The following is an 18,473-nucleotide window of genomic DNA, read 5'->3' as shown; positions in this document are numbered from 1 at the left end:
GGCAGGTGGTGCTGTACAACCTAGCACTGACTTCAAACCACACCAGAAGTGAGAGAGAGGAGACGTATATATGCGCACCCCTGCATGCTGATGTCTGTTTCTTGTCTTTTCCAAGCGTGGAAAATTTGTGGTAATAGTGTGATGATCAATACATTGAGAAATTTTTAGATGTTAAAAGAGGCTACTCCACAGAACTGGGAGGTCAGTGAGGAATCTGCTGTTAAACAAATTGTCCACTAGAAAGAGCTTACTGAAGATAAGTAACTTGTTTTTTTGGTAGATACTTCGACCTCCATTTTCCTCACCTTGGAATAGATGGCAAAGTGGAACTTCCCATGGTGGTGGGTCTGTGGAGTAGGTTCAGACCAAAAAGTCTTTATAAAACAAGCTGATGAAGTATCCTTTCCACCGCACATGGCTGTCAAGGTGGTAGTGCTTCGTGAACGTATGCACGGACTTTGTGAAAGTTAGCAGTGACGCACATGTTGCTGCCTGGCAGATATTAAGGACAGGCACCCTTTGTATCAATGCAGTGATGGCAGCCTTGGCCCTTGTAGAATAGGCTCTGAGTCCTTCAGCAGGCTAGTTCATGGTCAGCCCATTGCAGATCTTATTGCAGAGGACTAGCCACCTCAACAGGGTCCTCTACTGCACAGCCTTCTCTTTCTTTACTCCGGATACCCCACAAAAAGTTAATAGTCCACTCAATGGTCCTTGGTACGATCAGTGTAAAAATGAAAAGCCCTTTTTGGGGTCCAATTGTTGGAGCATCTCCTCCTATTTCGAGGGAAGAGGGGGTAACTGTCTAAAGCGAAAGGGAGTTACAACCTTTGCTAAGAAGACAACAGAGTCCTCAGCATCAATGTGCCTGGAAAGAAAGTGGTGTAGGGCAACTACACTGAAAGTACCTGCAGTTCACTCAGGTGATGAGTTGACATATCAAAATGAGGAAGACAGTTTTCAAGGTCAGGAGATGCAGTGAGCAACTAAGTATACGCTCAAAATGCATACACATGAGGATTGTCAAGACCTTGTTAAGGTCCCACTGTGGCATCAGAAATGGTTTGGAAGGGTACACCTGCGTCAGACCTTTAGTAAATCTAACTACAAGAGGTGAATTAAACAAAGCTGGTCTGTCAAGCAACGTAGAAAATCTGAAAGGGCTGGCAAATAACCTTTCACAGTGCCGACTGCAAGGCCAAGCTGGGCTAAAGACAAAACAAACAAAAAGATGTCCGACAGTTTGCCTGTAGATGCTCACTGTCCCGGCTCAACACCAGGTTACATATTGGTCCCAATGCTCGGCATCCATGGATTTTGTGATGAAGCACCTGGCGCCAAGGATAACATCCTTCACTTCTGTCAATTGCCTCTGCTCAGCCACCATGCATGGTGGTGTAAATTGCAGAGATTTTGGTTGAGTACACTGTTCTGCTACTGAGGCAGGAGGTCCTCCAAAAGGGGTAGCCTGATCGGAAGACAGGTGCTCATGCTCAGGAGGTCCAGGTACCACACTCTTGTGGCTCAATCGAGGGCCATAAGGATGAGTTTGGCATGGTTATTCTTGATCCTCAGAACTTGGGGTAGGAGAGGTAGAGGCAGGAAGGCCTACAGGAGTCCCTTGTTCCATTCTAACTGGAACACGTCTTCTAACGAGTGCTCTCAAAGAAACTCCAACGCACCAAAATCATTAACACTGCATGTTCTCAACTGTGGAGAAAAGATCTAACCAGGGCTCTCACCACTGGTCAAGCACACACTGTCAACAAAAAGTGTTTCCTTTGGAAAGAACTCTAAGGTTAATACTGTTTGCTGTATATCCTATTGCACACCAAGTTCGCACTCATTCAAACTATCCACGTACATGGAGGGAGCAGTATAACTACACGCCCAAAACCCTTAATTATAAGTCAGAAGCAATAGTTTCACAAAAATACATTACTTTATTCATAAATTTTATCCAGGTTATTGTTAAAAAAGCATAAGCTTGACAATGTATATGTAATCAGCACTTCTGTTCGATCAGAACAACGTCTACATAAAAGACATCAATTGCATACAATCATATTAAAAACATATATACATTAAAAAGGGAGAGTACATACAATAGACAGAAACTATGTCATTGGATGGCCCACATCCGTGATTACTTAATTTAAAGGCTGAGACCCGATACCATAGGAATAATCAGCACTCAAATGTCCCATCTATATAGCCATCTTTATCAACACTGAGTTTTTTTTGCTTTTATAACAATAACCTGGATACAATTAATGAATAAAGTGATGTATTTTTGTGAAACTATTGCTTCTGACTTATAAGTAAGGGTTTTGGGCGTGTAGTTATACTGCTCCCTCCATGTATGTGGATAGTTTGAATGAGTGCGAGCTTGGTGTGCAAAAGGATATACAGCGAACAGTATTAGCCTTAGAGTTCTTTCCAAAGGAAACAATTTTTGTTGACATGATTGAATAGTACCCTATTCCTTTGGTATACGGGGTCCCTCTCAGTTTTTTACAAGCACACCCTGTGCCAGCTAGGCTGTAGCTCTAGTAAGATGATGTGGAGTTGGCCCTCTGCTGGAGGCCAAAGGTCTCTGATCTCCACCTCCCCAAGTGAACTCCCAAACCCAGTAGTGATGCGTCCGTCACCACTTCCAGCTCTAGGTCTGGAAGGGAAAGTGGCCAACTGCAGGACAAATAGTGATGGGTCGCTTGGTCCACTTGCTGAGCACATGTGTATCTCCGGTAGAAGGGTAGACAGATTTTGTATGAAACTGTGAAATTAGTTTTGAAAGATGAGTCTTTCACAAGTACTAAGTCCACAACTTTCTCTTTACTGGGAAACAAGTACCCCGTTGCAGCACTTGCCTTTCTTGGATTAGCAAAGCAGAGCAATCTAAGGCCTACTCAGTGGAGGGTTTTTTGGTTTAGTACCCCAGTCCGGTGGTACACAATTCTAAATAAGTTATTGTCCCATCAGTGCCTTTTCTTACAAACCGAAAGAGTATTTTAATATATACACTACTAATTAGTATACATTCATTTGCAAATATCTACAAGTAAGCAGATAGAAATACAATACCTTTGGTGACACCTGCAGAACAGTTGTCACCTAGCAAGCAATAGCATGAACACAACAGAGAGGGGAGGGTCCAAGGGGATATTTAACGACCTAACACAGCTACGACCCCCAATAAAGTCAATATAAGCAAACAAAGAGTAACTGTGGGTCAAAAACAATCTTATCGACTAACTATGCATCTGATACAAAGGGAGAAAAAGAAAAAGTGTATCTAAGAATATAATACATGACCAAATGAATTCTTTCCAGATGTGAAAAATACCCATCAGTTATCGACCGACCTGCATTCATCAGGACCGGGTATCGCTACTGCTTAAAAAGTGGTGAATAAACAAATATAGTAAAAGATATCACCTGGGTATCCTAGGTGCAATCATTCTCCTAGCTGCCGATGTTTGTCCATGATTGGAAAGCAGTTCAGTCAGATACATAAAGAGACAGACAAGAAACAAACAGACAAATATTGGCATTAGACCAATGAAGTGTCGGGTATAGCCAATATTGGGTGTCAGTACTTATCTGACACCCATCTTATCTTTAAGCAGTAGCCATACCCGGTCCTGATGAATGCAGGGGGCAACTACTTGGGCCCGAAAGACTGCAGAAACATGTCAACCTATTGTTACATATAGTAGCTATTCATTGAAACTACTATTCTTTTGCACTGATTTTATTGATTTGGAAGCTGAGAGGTACTCATTAAACTTATTTTCCTCTTATCTCTCCAATTTTAGCCATTTTTGCACTTTTTTCACCCTCACTTTAATTCACGCACTGCTTTTCAGTTATCAGTACATGCCAACATACCTACAGCCCACTGGGGCACCCACATCTTGATCAAACTCAAAGGTGGTTGTTATGTCTATCCTTCCTGATGTGAAGGGTCCCAGGGTGGTATCGGTCGATAACTGATGGGTATTTTTCACATCTGGAAAGTATTCATTTGGTCATGTATTATATTCTTAGATACACTTTTTCTTTTTCTCCCTTTGTGTCAGATGCATAGTTAGTCGATGAGATTGTTTTTGACCCACAGTTACTCTTTGTTTGCTTAACCTAGCAAGCAATAACCTTAAGTCCTGGTACTCCTACAGATATGCATAGACACAATATCTTCGGATGGTGTTATAAAAAGTCAGGTCTACTATTGGCTTTGTCAGGATGTCACCGCAATTGTAGAAATAGAAATATAGCCCTAAAACTGATTGCAAAACACATTAAAACATTCTGTGGTGCTACCATCTCTCAATGGCATTCATCTATTTGAAGTATGACCAACTTTTCATGTGCGCATATTGAATAAGGCCTTGCAGATTCAATAACATAGGGACAAGAGTCCTATATCCTTCTTTACATTGCTGCCACTGCAGCTTTAGAACCCACCACTAAGTCTCTGTACAAAAGCACAAGCCCTGGGAGTGCTTAAAAGATTTAAAAAAAAACAAGGGCTTTAAAGTAGACCCCTGAGACACTTAGGGTAACCTTTTTGGGGGACAATTCTGGGGGGGCTTCTGCATTTCATGCAGCCCCCAAACTGCATTTTAAAAGGTTTGTGGTGCCCTGCCCACTCTTGGGACACCACAATAGCACAATATGCTGATTTAAAACCCTTTGTGGAGCCTATAGTGCGCTCCAGAGCCCAAGTCCATGAATACAAAAAACAAGGGTCATCGCTGCTCTCTGAACTGCTTCTTCTTTTTTAAATTTGTCAGACTGACTTCGAGCAGCACTTTTCGTTTGAAAGGCGTGTGCCAATGCCTGCACTCTGAGTGTTGTATTTCTAGGGGCAGCACAAAAGCCCACTCCTGCACTGTCTGGCCAGCTACCCGCTCAGTTGACATCTTCCAGTGCGGTTTTCCCTCTCCCACTCGCACAGACCACGGGCAAGTTGCTGCAGGGCTGCACCACCCTGCTCTTCCCAGCACACAGGCATGGAGCAGGAGGCAGAGCAGCCTGGTTCTTGAAGGGTGGAGGCACGTATCTTTGTGTCTACTGACCCTGGGAGATGGGGTCTCTGGGAAATTATTTCCTGTGTGAGGTCCTGGAGGATTGGGTCCTCGGGGCTAAAGTTTGTTCTGGAGAGGGAGCTCCACACATACTACCACAAGCAATAGCTAAGCCAATAGGACTCGCCTTTATAATGCAAGTGCTGAACTGTTGGCTTCGACAATGTTCGTCTGTGTAGCATTCTTTAAAAAAAACAAAAACAGATTCAAAATGCTGGAGGAAAAGCAGACATATATATTATGATAGCTTTAAACTTTTCACTAAAGAACCTCAGAAACGAATTAAAAAAGAATAATGAAGTATCATAAAGCAAAAGGATAATCCTTGCCAAGGGCCTAATTTACATTCCACAGGATCTAGCCTTCAGCTCCTCTGCACGAGTCCAAGGAGCAGATTTATTGACCTCCAGGATACCAGCTAAGTACTGCAGCAGGTGGCCCTTGCCCCAGTACCATGAAAGCCTTGGTGTAGCACACACTGTGCTTTTACACAATGTGTGGAATACACAAGATAAAAGAAAAACAACCCTTAAAGTCTGCTTCTCTGCCATCCCCAGCAAAAATATCCCTGTTGCACAAGTTACTACTTGTGTAACAATATATCTGTAAGAGACATTACCTAGTGATAGATTCCTTACCTTAGAATATCTCCAGGCGTCAGACTGGATCTGGAAAGTTTCCGTCAGCGGTACCGCTGCGCGTCGGAAGGTGGCGTTGTGCGGCTTCGCGTCCGTCGCTGGCGTCGTAGGCTCAGAGAAGATGTCACGGAGACTACTTAGGCTCCACCCATCGCCGCTGACGTCAGTTCTGTACATGACTTTCCACGCCAGGAACGCAGAGCCATGTAAGAAACTGACCGCTCGTGCCATGAAACTAAGGTCCTGAAAGGGATGACCTTAAGCCTAGAAAGCAGTTTGCAGAACACGGAGGATGGGTGGGGCGGTAAGGAATCTATCAATAACTAATGTCTCTTACAGATATATCGTTACACATTCGTAACTTGTGCATCTGGAAGAGAAATGTTAGTGATAGATTCCTTAACTTAGAATAGATACCCCAGCAATACCAACCCCGGTGGAGGGTCTGCAAACAAGATTACACTAGAAAGTCACGGAGAACAGAACAGCCAAAGAAGCAGTCTCTCTGTACTCCACTCTCAAGGTAATAATGCTCGGTAAATGCGTGCAGCGTGGCCCAGGTAGCTGCCTGACAAATGTCCTGCAAGGGAACACCACGTCCCAAGGCAGTAGTGGCTGCCGTTGCCCTGGTAGAATGGGCAAGCAGCCCCACAGCAGGCTACTTCTTAGCCAACGATTAACATGCTTTGATGCACAGAACGACCCGGACCCACGAGAGATGGTTAGTTTGTGCACAGCCCAACCTTTTTTGGTGCCCACGTAACCAACAAAAAGTTGGTCATCCACCTGGAAATGCTGTGTGCGCTTGAGACAGAACGAGAGCGCACGTTTTGGGTCCAGACGGTGGAGCCTCGCTTCCTCTTTTTAAGGATGCAGAGGTGGAAAGAAGGTGGGCAAGGTGATGGTCTGCCCGATGTGGAAGGGCGTGACAACCTTTGGCAAGAAAGAAGGATGAGTCCATAAAACCACCTTGTCCGGATGAACAGAAAGAGAAGGAGGTTTAGAAGAAAGAGCCTGAAGCTCACACACTCATCTGGCAGAGGTGATAGCTACCAGGAAAGCCGTCTTGAGAGTGAGAAGATGTAAGGGACAGTCATGAAGGGGCTCAAAGGGAGCACACATCAGATAGGTCAAGACAAGATTTAAGTCCCATTGAGGCATTATGAAAGGCACGGGAGGAAACGTGTGTGTAATGCCTTTGAGGAAGCGATTAACAACCGGGGACTTAAAAAGAGAAGGCTGATCTGGAGGCCGTAGAAAGGCGGAGATGGCTGAAAGATAACCTTTGATAGTGCCCAGAGCAGAGCCCTGCTGGTCCAAAGAGAGAAGGAACAGAAGGACTCGGAAAGAGGGGCAGAAAGGGGATCCACAGCCTTTGATGTGCACCATGCCACAAATTTGTTCCACCTGCAGGCATATACCGTTTTAGTGGAGGGACGCCTGGCTGCCAGAATGACATCACAGACTTCGGGAGGAAGGTCGAAATCTGTCAACTGTCACCACTCAATCTCCACGTATGGAGGTGGAGGCCGGACATGTTCGGGTGGAGGACCGTCACCTGCTGCTGCAAAAGAAGATCCTCCCGAAGAGGCAGTCGGATCGGGGGATCGATCGCCATGCTGAGTAGCTCGAGATACCAGTATCTTCGTGCCCAATCCTGAGCAACAAGGATGACTTGGGCCTAGTCACGCCGAATCTTCTTCAACACTCTGGGCAGAAGTGGTATAGGCAGAAAGGCGTACAACAGACCGCAGCTCCACTAGCGACGAAAAGCGCAGCCGAGCGAGTGCCGCCTTGGAAATTCCAACACGCAGAACTGATGACATTGCGTGTTCTCTTCGGTGGCGAATAGATCTAACCAAGGCTCTCCCGACTACAGAAAGAGACCTTGCGCCACGTCCGAGTTCAGACACCATTCCTGATCCATCATGCACCGGCGGCTGAGTTAGTTCACCCTGGTGTTCAAAGAACCCACCAGGTGTTAAACCACCAAGGTAATGCCTTAATGTTCCAGCCATGTCCAGAGGCGACGAGCCTCCTGACATAGGGTCCACGACCCCACCGCGCCCTGTTTGTTGCAGTACCACATGGCGGTGGTGTTGTCCATGAACACCTGCACTACACTTCCCCGGACAGAGGGAAGGAATGCTTTCAGTGCAAGTCGGATCGCCCGAAGCTCCAAAAGGTTGATATGGAGCTGTGACTCCGCCGGAGACCAGAGGCCTCTGATCTCCGCCTCTCCCAAGTGGCGCCCCATCCCAGGAGGGATGCATCTGTCACCCTTGTGTGCTCCAGTTTGGGAAGGGAGAGGGATCTGCCATTGACCCAATCGCGATTCGTGAGCCACCACTGCAATTGTCGTGCAGTGCTCCCTCTGACATCTGGACGTGATCGGACCGGTTGCCCTGATGCTCCGCCCACTGGAACTTCGGGTCCCACTGCAGATCCCGCAAATGCCATGTTGCACTAGCAGGATGCAGGAGGCCATGAGGCCCAGGAGGCGGAGGGTCATCTTGACTTAAACTCGGGATAGAGGCTGAAAGATCAGAATCATAGCCTGAATATCCCGGACTCGCTGCTCGGGAGGATAAGCCCGAAACTTCGTTGAATCCAGAACCGCTGCGATGAAGGGGAGCTTCTGAGAGGGACTCAGGTGCGACTTCGGCACGTTGATGGAGAACCCCAGCAAATGCAGGAGGTCGGCCGTAGTCTAGAGGTGGGAGATGACTGCCTGGGGCGAGCCCACCTTCAACAACCAGTCTTCGAGATAGGGGAAGACTGGAACCCCTGATCTGCACAGATGAGCTGCGAACACCATCATCACTTTCGTGAACACCCAAGGGGCACTGGTAAGGCCGAAGAGGAGCATGGGAAACTGAAAATGCTCTTGGCCTACTGTGAACCGCAGGTAACGCTGGTGGGCCAGCAGGCTGGGGATATGAAAATGTGCGTCCTGTAAGTCCAACGCTACCATCCAGTCTCCAGGGTCGAGGGCAGCCAAGACCTGAGCCAGAGTTAATTACTCCTTCCGGAAGAAGCGGTTGACGTTCCTGAGGTCCAAGATGGGGCGCAGGCCCCCTTTCTTCTTCTTGGGGACCAGAAAGTAGTGGGAATAACAACTACGCCCTACTTCTGGCCCAGGAACGCGCTCGATGGACCCTTTGGCCAAAAGGGCCGTGACTTCCTGCTGGAGAAGCGCAAAATGGTCCCCCGACATGCGGTGGAACTGAGATGGCATAGCTGGAGGGGCAGACTTGAAGGGGAGGGAGTAGCCCCTTCGGACGATTTGCAGCACCCACCTGTCTGAGGTAGTGGGGGCGGTGATGGTGAATCCTGCAGCCCACCGGCATGGGGTGTGCCCCAAAGCTCGGACTAGGAAGTCTTTGAGGCGGATGCTGCAGGAGCGGAGGTGGACTGACCCGAGCGCTGGCCCCCTGTCCCGCCGAGGTGGAAACCACTTCTGCGCTGAAGTTGGTTCTGCGCAGGCTTCTGGCTGAACGAACGTGTCAGGCGCCCCTTCCGTGGCCACAAAAGGAACAAAAAGCAGACATGGCTGGGCGCGTGGTGGAGAGACCAAAGGACTTGGCCGTAACCCGGGAGTCCTTAAAATGCTCCAGCGCACTATCTGCCTTATCGCCAAACAGGCGAGTACCATCAAAGGACATGTCCATAAGAGAACTTTGAACATCCCCTACAAACCCAGTGGACTGTAACCAGGCGTGGCAACGGAGGACCACTGTCGTGGAAATCACCCTATCCAGTGAGTCCACTGTGTCCAATCCACACCGAATGGCGAACTTTGCTGCATCTTTCCCCTCGGCAACAGCTTGGGAAAGTACTGTCCGAACCTCCTCCGGACACTGAGGCAGCACCTGCGCAAACGTGTCCCACACAGCGTGGGTGTAGCGGCCCAAGAGGCATGCGGTGTTCACCCACCACAGCTGGGTTGTCAAAAAAGCAGGGTCACCCGGGGCTGGGCGATGATGCCTGGCTACGTTTTTATCCACTGGAACCCCCGTGGCTGGTCTAGAACAGGTGCCTATCAATAAGTCAGTCAACGCCTCATTGAACGGTAAGCAGGGGCTCCATAGAGCTTGCCGCCAGCTGAAGTATTTCAGTGAGGAGATTAGTTTTGAGGGTCTTCGTAGGCAGGTCAAGGTCAAGGGCCTCAGCTGCTCTACGGAGCACCACAGTGTATGTAGCGCCCTCCTCCGTAGCCACAGCAGGAGGAGAAAGAAAATCAGGGTCAGAGGAGAGGTCAAGGTCACCTGCATCCTCCAACTCTTCTGTCCATTCCTATGCCGACCCGCACTGCCGTGCAAGAGGGTCCTCAGACCCCTCCCAGTCATCCCCTTCCTCCACTGCTCATGGAACAGGCTGCGGCAGTGGGGGAGGGACAGGGGAATATAAATGGTCAAACGGCGCCGTGAACAGCGCCAGTCGGCGTCGCTCCGGCTCCGTGTCCCACTTAGGGTCCCAACCAGGAACAAAATTGTCCGGGAACCCAGGCAAGGGCGGTGGTGGAACGGATGGAACCCACTGCGGCGCTGCCGGCGGAGGACCTTGCAGTGCTGGAGCCGCCGGTGGAGGACCTTGCGGCGCCGGAGCCGCCGGCAGAGACGGCGGCAAGGGAGGGCCCTCAGCTGGGACCACGGGGCCCAAAGGCACGCCAGCGGGAGTCCGAGGCCTGAAAAGGCAGTCCATGGCAGCAAGAAAATCTTGCACCTGGGCAGGAGTCACCGACGGACCCGGATAAGGTGGATAGGCCACAGGACTCACAGGCTCCAAAGGAGCCGTGGGGGTGAGACTCCTGGCACCCTCATCCACATCCGGAGACCAACGGGGGGACGTCAGAGAGAGGATACGCTTCTTCGACTTCTTCTTATGACGACTCTTACCCGATTCCAAGTGTGAACACTTCGACCCCGAGGAGCGATGGTGATGGCTCCGCGAGCGGTCCTTCAATGGACCCCTGGACCTTGAACGGCGCAGAAACGACTGCCGGGCCTCCAGCAGCTAGCAGGACCGCTCCCGCAAGGCCTTCAGAGCCATGGCCAGACAGTCAGAGCATGACCGGGAGTCATGGTCGCTCCCCAGACAGTAAAGACAAACGCCATGGGGGTCGGCCACCGATATCGTACGGCAACAGGCCCGGCAGGATTTAAACCCAGGCATCCCTACGTGGAAGACTCAAAAATGGAAGCCAAAAAAGTCTCAAAAGGTAAGTCCAAAAATGACTAGGGTACATGCTCTAACCGGATCTGCGCTTGCTGGCGCGGAAAAATAAAGAACTGACTTCAGCGCACATGTGTGGCGCCTAAGTAGTCTCTGTGACGTCATCTCGGCCAGCGACGGACGCGGAGCCGCATGACGTCACCTTCTGACGCGCAGGTGTACTGCTAACGAAAACTTTACGGATCCAGTCAGACGCCTGGGGATATTCTAAGGTAAGAAATCTATCACTAACGTGTCTCTTTCAGATGTTGTGCTTTTACATGCAAGCTGAGAGGTAAGGAGAGAAACACAGCACGTAGGGCTATTTGAAGCAGCACCAGAGGGAGAGAGCTAGTGAACACATGCACACTTATGGAGTCAGCCAATCAAAAGGATCGTAAAGAGGCTATGCTTTAGGGGAGGGGAATCTTATTGCAGTAAGCCTTTGTTATATATGTTTTCAGCTGGATCGTCAAGTACTATTTGACTTGACATGACACTACAGAAATAACCCACGCTCCTCGTTTTATACCATCAAGTGAGTACAAAGAGAGAGAGATTACCCAAATGTAGGCATACTTTCATTTATCTTTTCTGTCAAATCCCCCAGAATTATAACAGAAAATAGACCCCGAAGATTAACAGGTAATGAATGAGTGTTGCTAGTGACTGAATATTAAGTTGAAGGTCGCTTGGCATAATTTGTTAAGTAAGAATGGCTATTCTTGTTTTTCAGATTTTCTCATCATGTGGTCCTGAAGATAATCCCCGTATTTGAGGGGATTTGAAACGCGTCGACCCCTTTTGTTTGTTTGCTTCTTCGTAGGCCATTCAATTACATGGTTTTTGTAATTCTGAAATAATTTATGATGGCCTAATGTTTGATAACTAGTAAAATTGAACAAATTGACTACGTGATAGTTGCCCCGCCTGACCAAAAAAAAAAACTAATAGGCTAGGGACACATATACACTGATTTTTTTTTCCTTCTCCCTTTGTTTTCTTCTCCCAACACTGTACTATATACGTTTGTTACGAATGCGACACAGACTGTTAGTGGTATGAATTGAAGTCAAATGCAAGTTCTCCTTTCTTTTTCAACAAAAACTTTATTTCTATTTCAAAGTTCTTTTGTACATACTCTCACATAGTTGTTGTAAATAGGAGCTTCCCTTGTAAATACTATGGTTCTAATTGTTTGATTACAAATAATTGTCAAACGTCTCAGAATTTTTGTAAACAAACTAAAAATATGAATATGTGACCAATGTTTCCATTGTTCAGCTTAATTAGAGAAAATATTGATCAGTACTGGCATTTTGTTTTGTTGATCTTTAGGGGAGGGGAAAGCACAAGAAGAGGAATGCAAACCTTTGAATAAGGAGAAAGCATATGAAAAGCCAATAAAAAGGAAGTTGTTGCAAGCCCAGGGGATTTCCAAAAGTGCAACAGAGATCTACGTACTACCCCACCTCCCCTGACCAGGCTTTTCATTAGTTGTCCACCGGCTCGTAGGGCTAAGGTGACCAGATTCTCAAAGCAAGCATTGGCATAGGCAATAGGTCTCGCCTTTGGTACCTTATAAGTGTTTCGGTATCCAACACAATATCCTTGGTGCAACAACGTTAACTGATGCATGGCTAAACACTTATTCGATCCCAAATGCGAGACCTATTGGCTATGCCAATGCTTGGTATGAAGCTGTACACGAGGACACATTCATTTGTAGTAGGCACGGGGAGATTATGTAATTTGCCCAGAATCACAGGTTGCTGAGCTGACTCCGAGATTAGAACCCGGGTCTCCAGTTTTAAAATTGGCTGCTCTGTCCCTCTAAATATGCGACCTAGGAGACTTGCATAGGCCCGTGGACAGGTGTGACTGAAGATATGTGAATAGGTCCCTCAACATGTGTGAAACGAACAGATATACACAGGTCCCTTTCCATGTGTATCCGAAGAGACTTGCAAAGTTCCCTCTGTCGTTGTGTTTGTGGAAACATGCAAAGGGCCCACTACATATATGACTTAAGAGACATGCACAAGTCCCTCTACCCACGTGACTGAGGAGACCAACTGGTTCCTCTGCAGGTGTGACTGAGAAGCCATGCACAGGTCTCTCTACATGTGTGATTAAAGAGACACGCACATGTTCATCTGCAGGTGTGACTTAAGAGATATGCACATGTCCCAGTATAAGAATTAGACTGAGGAGACATGCACAGGTCTCCCTACATGTGTGGTCAAAGAGACATACACAAAATTATTTGTAGACGTCATTAAGGAGACTGTGTGACCAAAGAGGACTAAACATGCTCCTTTGCAGAGGTCACTGAGTAGACATGCAGAGGTCCCTGTACAGGTGTCACTGAAGACAAATGCACAGGTCCCTCTGCTGGTGTGACTGAAGAAACATGCATAGGTCCATCTACATGGTAGGTGAGGAGAAATACACAGGTCCCTCTGCAGGTGTGACTGACGAGACATGCAAAGGTCCATGTACGTATGTGACTCAAGTGACAGGCTCGGCCCCCTTCAGGTGTGAATGAACAGTTATTCACAGGTCCCCGGACAGCTGTGTCTGAAAACATGCACAGGTGATTCACTCAAGAGACATGCTCAGAGATCACTCTACAGGTGCGGCAGAGGAGGGTCACACAGATCCCTTCTCAGGTGTGGACGAGGAGACACACCCGAGCCCGCCTAGAGCTATGATGGATGAGACATGTGCAGATGCGTCACAGTGACAGACATGCTCTGATACCTTCTACGTATAGCACATAATATCCCTTGTGCAACAGAGATCCACGTACCAAGATAATGCAACATGCCACTTGCGCATTCAGTGTGTGTCGGTAAAGAAATGGATTTTCAATGCCACTTACAATCATTAACATTACCAACAGGGTGAAAACAACTCTGCACTGGCTGCCGTGTAGCCTAGCCTTGTGCAACTCTGGATCACTTGTTCCTAACATTGTGCACTTTTTCGTGTGCAGTAGAAATAGTCCTACCTTCCTTTATCGCTTACTAACGGGAATTGTGAACGCTAGATCACACAATGCACATGCAGGTCCAGCATTTCACACAGGCTGACCCTCCAGACTTGTAGCAGATAAGGGAGCCAGTGAACACAGAGATCCTTGAACAATCTGCCCAGGATCACACATCGCGGTCCTGTGTAGAAGTCAGGATTGAAGTTTTCTAGTTCTACAACCAATCTCAATTACTAGTCCGCACCTGCCCTGTCCCAGTGCCCTCTCCCTACAGGTCGGCGCCACTCACTCGGATACCGGTAGTAGAAGTCGTTCTCTATGTCCGAGGCGCTAAGGTTCTTGGTGTGCTCGTGCCACGCCCGGGAGTTGGTCTCGCGGTCGTAGCGCACAAAGATGGCGAAGAGGATGATGGTGAAGCCCTCCAGGATGGCGCAGATCACGGGCAGCTTGACCCGCATGTTGGTGGAGTAGCCGGTCATCTTGAGCCGCGCGGGGTCAGGTGCCAGGGGTGAGAAGGCGCTTTACACACTGGTGACTGGGAGAGGAGCCCCGGAGCATACTGAAGGGCTGCAGGGAAGTGGCCTCTACTGCTGCCGGGGGCCAGGCTCCATTGCAGCCTGTACCTCCCACCTCCTGCAGTCAGCCGGTCCAGCCCCTCCCCCTGCTTTCAGCCGGTCCACTAGTCTGGCCCCGGGCACTCCCAGGTGAAGCGAAGTTACAAAGGTCCTTGGAACTGACAGTGAAGGCAATTGTTTTATGACGGGAAAATACCCTGTTACGTATTGTGAATAGCACTGTAACTCTAGTTGTGTAAGGACGGTGCTGTGTGCGAATACATACGCACGAGCTGTGCGGGATGAGTGGGAATTTCTTAACGAGGAACACTCTAGTAGCAGGAGGACGTCTAGTATCTATATCTATATATATCTATATATATCTATATATATATCTTTTTTTTCCATACCAGCAACATTATCCAATGGTCCTAGTGCGCTTTACAATAAACTGATTTGGAACAGAGGGTTCAAAATTACCAAAAGTGCAACAGAGATCTACGTACTACCCCACCTCCCCTGACCAGGCTTTTCATTAGTTGTCCACCGGCTTGTAGGGCTAAGGTGACCAGATTCTCAAAGCAAGCATTGGCATAGGCAATAGGTCTCGCCTATGGTACCTTATAAGTGTTTCGGTATCCAACACAATATCCTTGGTGCAACAACGTTAACTGATGCATGGCTAAACACTTATTCGATCCCAAATGCGAGACCTATTACCTATATTACCCAATATATTCACATAAGGTCAAGAATGTCAAAATAGTAACTCTTTAGAGAAACAAGCCCGCGAGTTGTGCGCGCGCGCAACAGCAAGTGATCTGTTTTCAATTATCGCGCCCGTGTTTGGGCACAATAATTGAAAATAGATGTTGCCTGTGCGGGTAACCGAAAGCAGTCGTCCATGGGCGGAGCAATGCGCCCGCCTTTCGCCAATTGCGTGCTGTCTTTGTTGAAAAAGACGCTTGCAAAGGCCAATAGCCTGGGGCAAGATGAAAAGCACACAAGCGAGCGCGTGCAAGCGCCTGGTGCGATTTCTGAAAGCCCTTACATAAAGTCTCGCAGACCAGCACATGCGCGCTGCGTTAGGTTCGACCCAACAAAAAACGGGCCAGGTCATAGACATAGAAGTAGGACTGACTGAAGTACCCAGGGGTTTAAGTGTGATGAAAAAACGGGGTTAGGGAGGGTCTCTCAAGGGGCGTGGCCGATGTAATTAAGGACGTGGCTTAAAACACATAAGCTAAAAAAATCTGTGCTTAGCATAGCCTCCCGCCAGAAAAATGTGCTGCCTCTGTCATTGTATCTAGATAAATATTACAACCAGTAACAATACACATACAACAACCCAGAACTATTAGCTTTGTCAAGTGTTGTTAGCTGCATAAGCTAAATAAGCAACAACTTTGGCTTTATTGGACGTAACATTGAAAATGCTTCAGTTCTGGAATGATGAGACTGTGAAAGAACTATAACAGGTCTCTTTGGAGGCACTGAAGCGTGGTACTGCCGCAGCAGTAAGGTTTGTTTTGCCAACGTGAGGGCAATAATGGAGAGCCCAATAGAGACACGTCACATTTGCCCGGTCCCACAAGTAACCCCATCCTGCTGGCCTGTGAACAGGTGGCCTTCAGGTTTGATGCAAATCCCCGCGGTCAGTGCATTAACGCACTGAGCTGCTCGACTGGCTGGCTTTCCACTCCCCATTGTGAGCCTCCTGGGCGGCTGCACCTTCTCGGTGTGCCTGGCTCACACTGACTGCTCACACCGACTTCAGAAGTACAGTAGGCGCACAGAGACACTATTTAAAAACCTTGACATTTATTTGTTTATCCTGGACGCTGCGCAAAAACCGGGACATTTCTTTAATTTGAAGCAAAGTGTCGGGACACCGCTCCAAAAACAAGGACCGTCCAGGGAAAACAGGGACGTCTGGTCACCCTACGTAGGGCACTTTTACACGGGAGGTGTTGTTTTGTTCCTGGTGCCGAGTTCTAACCACTCTAATTTTCTAGCAGATCTTGATTTGTAAGGCTCCAACTTCTGGGCCTGTCCTATCGGGACTCTTGGCACCTACCTTCGCTCTGGGCACTTGCCTTAGTCTGGGGTCTACCTCTGGAGCCCACCAGCAGTGTACCCTCCATGCTACGCTCCACTGGTCACATGCCATGGTCGTCTTGAAAGGAACCTGTGTGTGTCAACAGCAGAGTCAGTGTCCACCCTTTTGATGGGGGTCATCCAGCAACAAGACCAGTACACAAAAGATCCAGAGCTTCCCTCCAGGGTCTGCCCAAGCAGGTCTATCCCACTACTGTTCCTCAGAATGTCCCTGGGTGCCAGCTGGAGTCAAAATTCTTCTGTCCATCCTTGCAGTGGCATCAGGTGACTTCTCTTTCCAGCTGGGCATTACTTCACCATTGTTGCTCCCATGTCCAGTGAGTTCTTAAGAGACTCTCCCTTGTTCAGGGGCCTTTAGGTGATGGTGGGACGTTCTGGAAGCTGGGCACCTCTGACCAATCTGGGGGTGCCACATCATCACTCCTTTACTGCCCCAAACCTACTGCATAGCATTCTGGTACAGGTAAAGATGAAAACTTCAAGTTTCCTATGGAAACATCTTTCCTGGCATCAGCCATGATCCCAATAGACACAGCTGCCGGATCCCTTCCCATCAAAACTTGTAAGAGGAGCCCCTCTGGTGTTTGGCTACAGAGGGGTAGCCCTCCCATGTTTCTCTGAGCCTTGGCTTGTCCAGGCTAGGTGCAGTGTGACCAGTTATCCATGCCCGCGACTTGAAGATGGACCTAGGTGAAGGTCCCTTAACTTCTTTTTGTGTTCAGCAACAATCAACTTCACTTCCTGGCCTTAAATCACCTCGGGCGCACCAGGGTGAATTGATCACACGGCTGAGTCACGTCTGGAGCGCAAGCACCTAAGGCACACTGTTGTAAATGAGGTTAGTAGACAGATGAAAGGCTTAACACTTGTTTATTAAGCACCATAGAGAAAAGCTGGTGTTCCCATCAGAAAGCAGGAGCTAACTGACAAGACAGAACATAGGGGAAAATGACATCAGGGAAAATGGAATGTATGACTTAAAGGGATACAGAGAAACATAAGTGCAGAGAATACAACATATCCTCTTCCCTTCCCATGGAGAAACATAAAAAAAAACATAATAAGGCTATGCCCTTCGTTACAGGAGAAGACCTTACTTGCAAACAAAGTCGTGCAAATGGGCTGGGGGTCTTCTCACTCTCTGAGTTCTACTAGTACGAAACTCATTGGTGCCACTTGCCCTGTGCTCGCTGGACCTCACCGGTTCTTGCTCGGCTTTCTTATACAGTGCCACACGCCTCAAGTTCCAACTTTCACCGTTAAATAAAGTGACAAATCTCCTGTGTACAGACTTCACCTTAAATGGACCCCTGAACTTCGTCAGTCCGACACCCACTCGACCGGGCTTGACCTTAACCCAATCATTCACAGCAAACTTACACGCGCCATCAGATTCGCAAACAATGTCAGGCTCACCAGGACTGGCAGGGGGATCAGCGTTCAGGAGTTCCTTCATCCATGCAGCCACAAGTTTGGTACCCGCTGGACGTCCCCTCATGACAGAAAACGGGACCAAACCAGTCACACCATTTTCAGTGGTCCTGTAGGCCCACACCAGGTCATTAACCAGACTCTTTACATCTAACCGGGAAGAAATCGCCATCTGAATAGCACCTTTAACCATTCGGTTGGCCCTCTCCACTATGCCATTTCCCTGGGGGTTATAAAGCGAGGTCCTTGAGTGAATGATCCCACATCTTCCCAAGAAGTTAGCCATCTCCAAGGAGGTGAGCTGCGTCCCATTGTCAGTAATAATCTTTGTGGGGAAGCCTTCCTCCCTAAAAATCTCACCCAGTACGGCAATAGTGCTGCTCGTAGTGATCTCCCTCATGAATTTGACTACTAACCATTTAGAAGAGACATC

The 18,473-nt window shown here is 48.2% G+C and overlaps 1 protein-coding gene across 4 annotated transcripts in view; it reads right to left on the bottom strand.

Moving 5' to 3' along the window:
- SCMH1 (Scm polycomb group protein homolog 1) overlaps window positions 1-18,473 on the bottom strand; it is a 407,761-nt gene that overhangs the window by 158,284 nt on the left and 231,004 nt on the right. The gene's annotated exons all lie outside the window — the stretch shown is intronic.

Source organism: Lissotriton helveticus, chromosome 3_1 (assembly GCF_964261635.1).
Source record: "Lissotriton helveticus chromosome 3_1, aLisHel1.1, whole genome shotgun sequence".
In the NCBI taxonomy this organism is placed as follows: domain Eukaryota; kingdom Metazoa; phylum Chordata; class Amphibia; order Caudata; family Salamandridae; genus Lissotriton; species Lissotriton helveticus.
The sequence above is the reverse complement of the archived record's forward strand: the minus strand, read 5'-3'. Positions and strand labels throughout refer to the sequence as shown.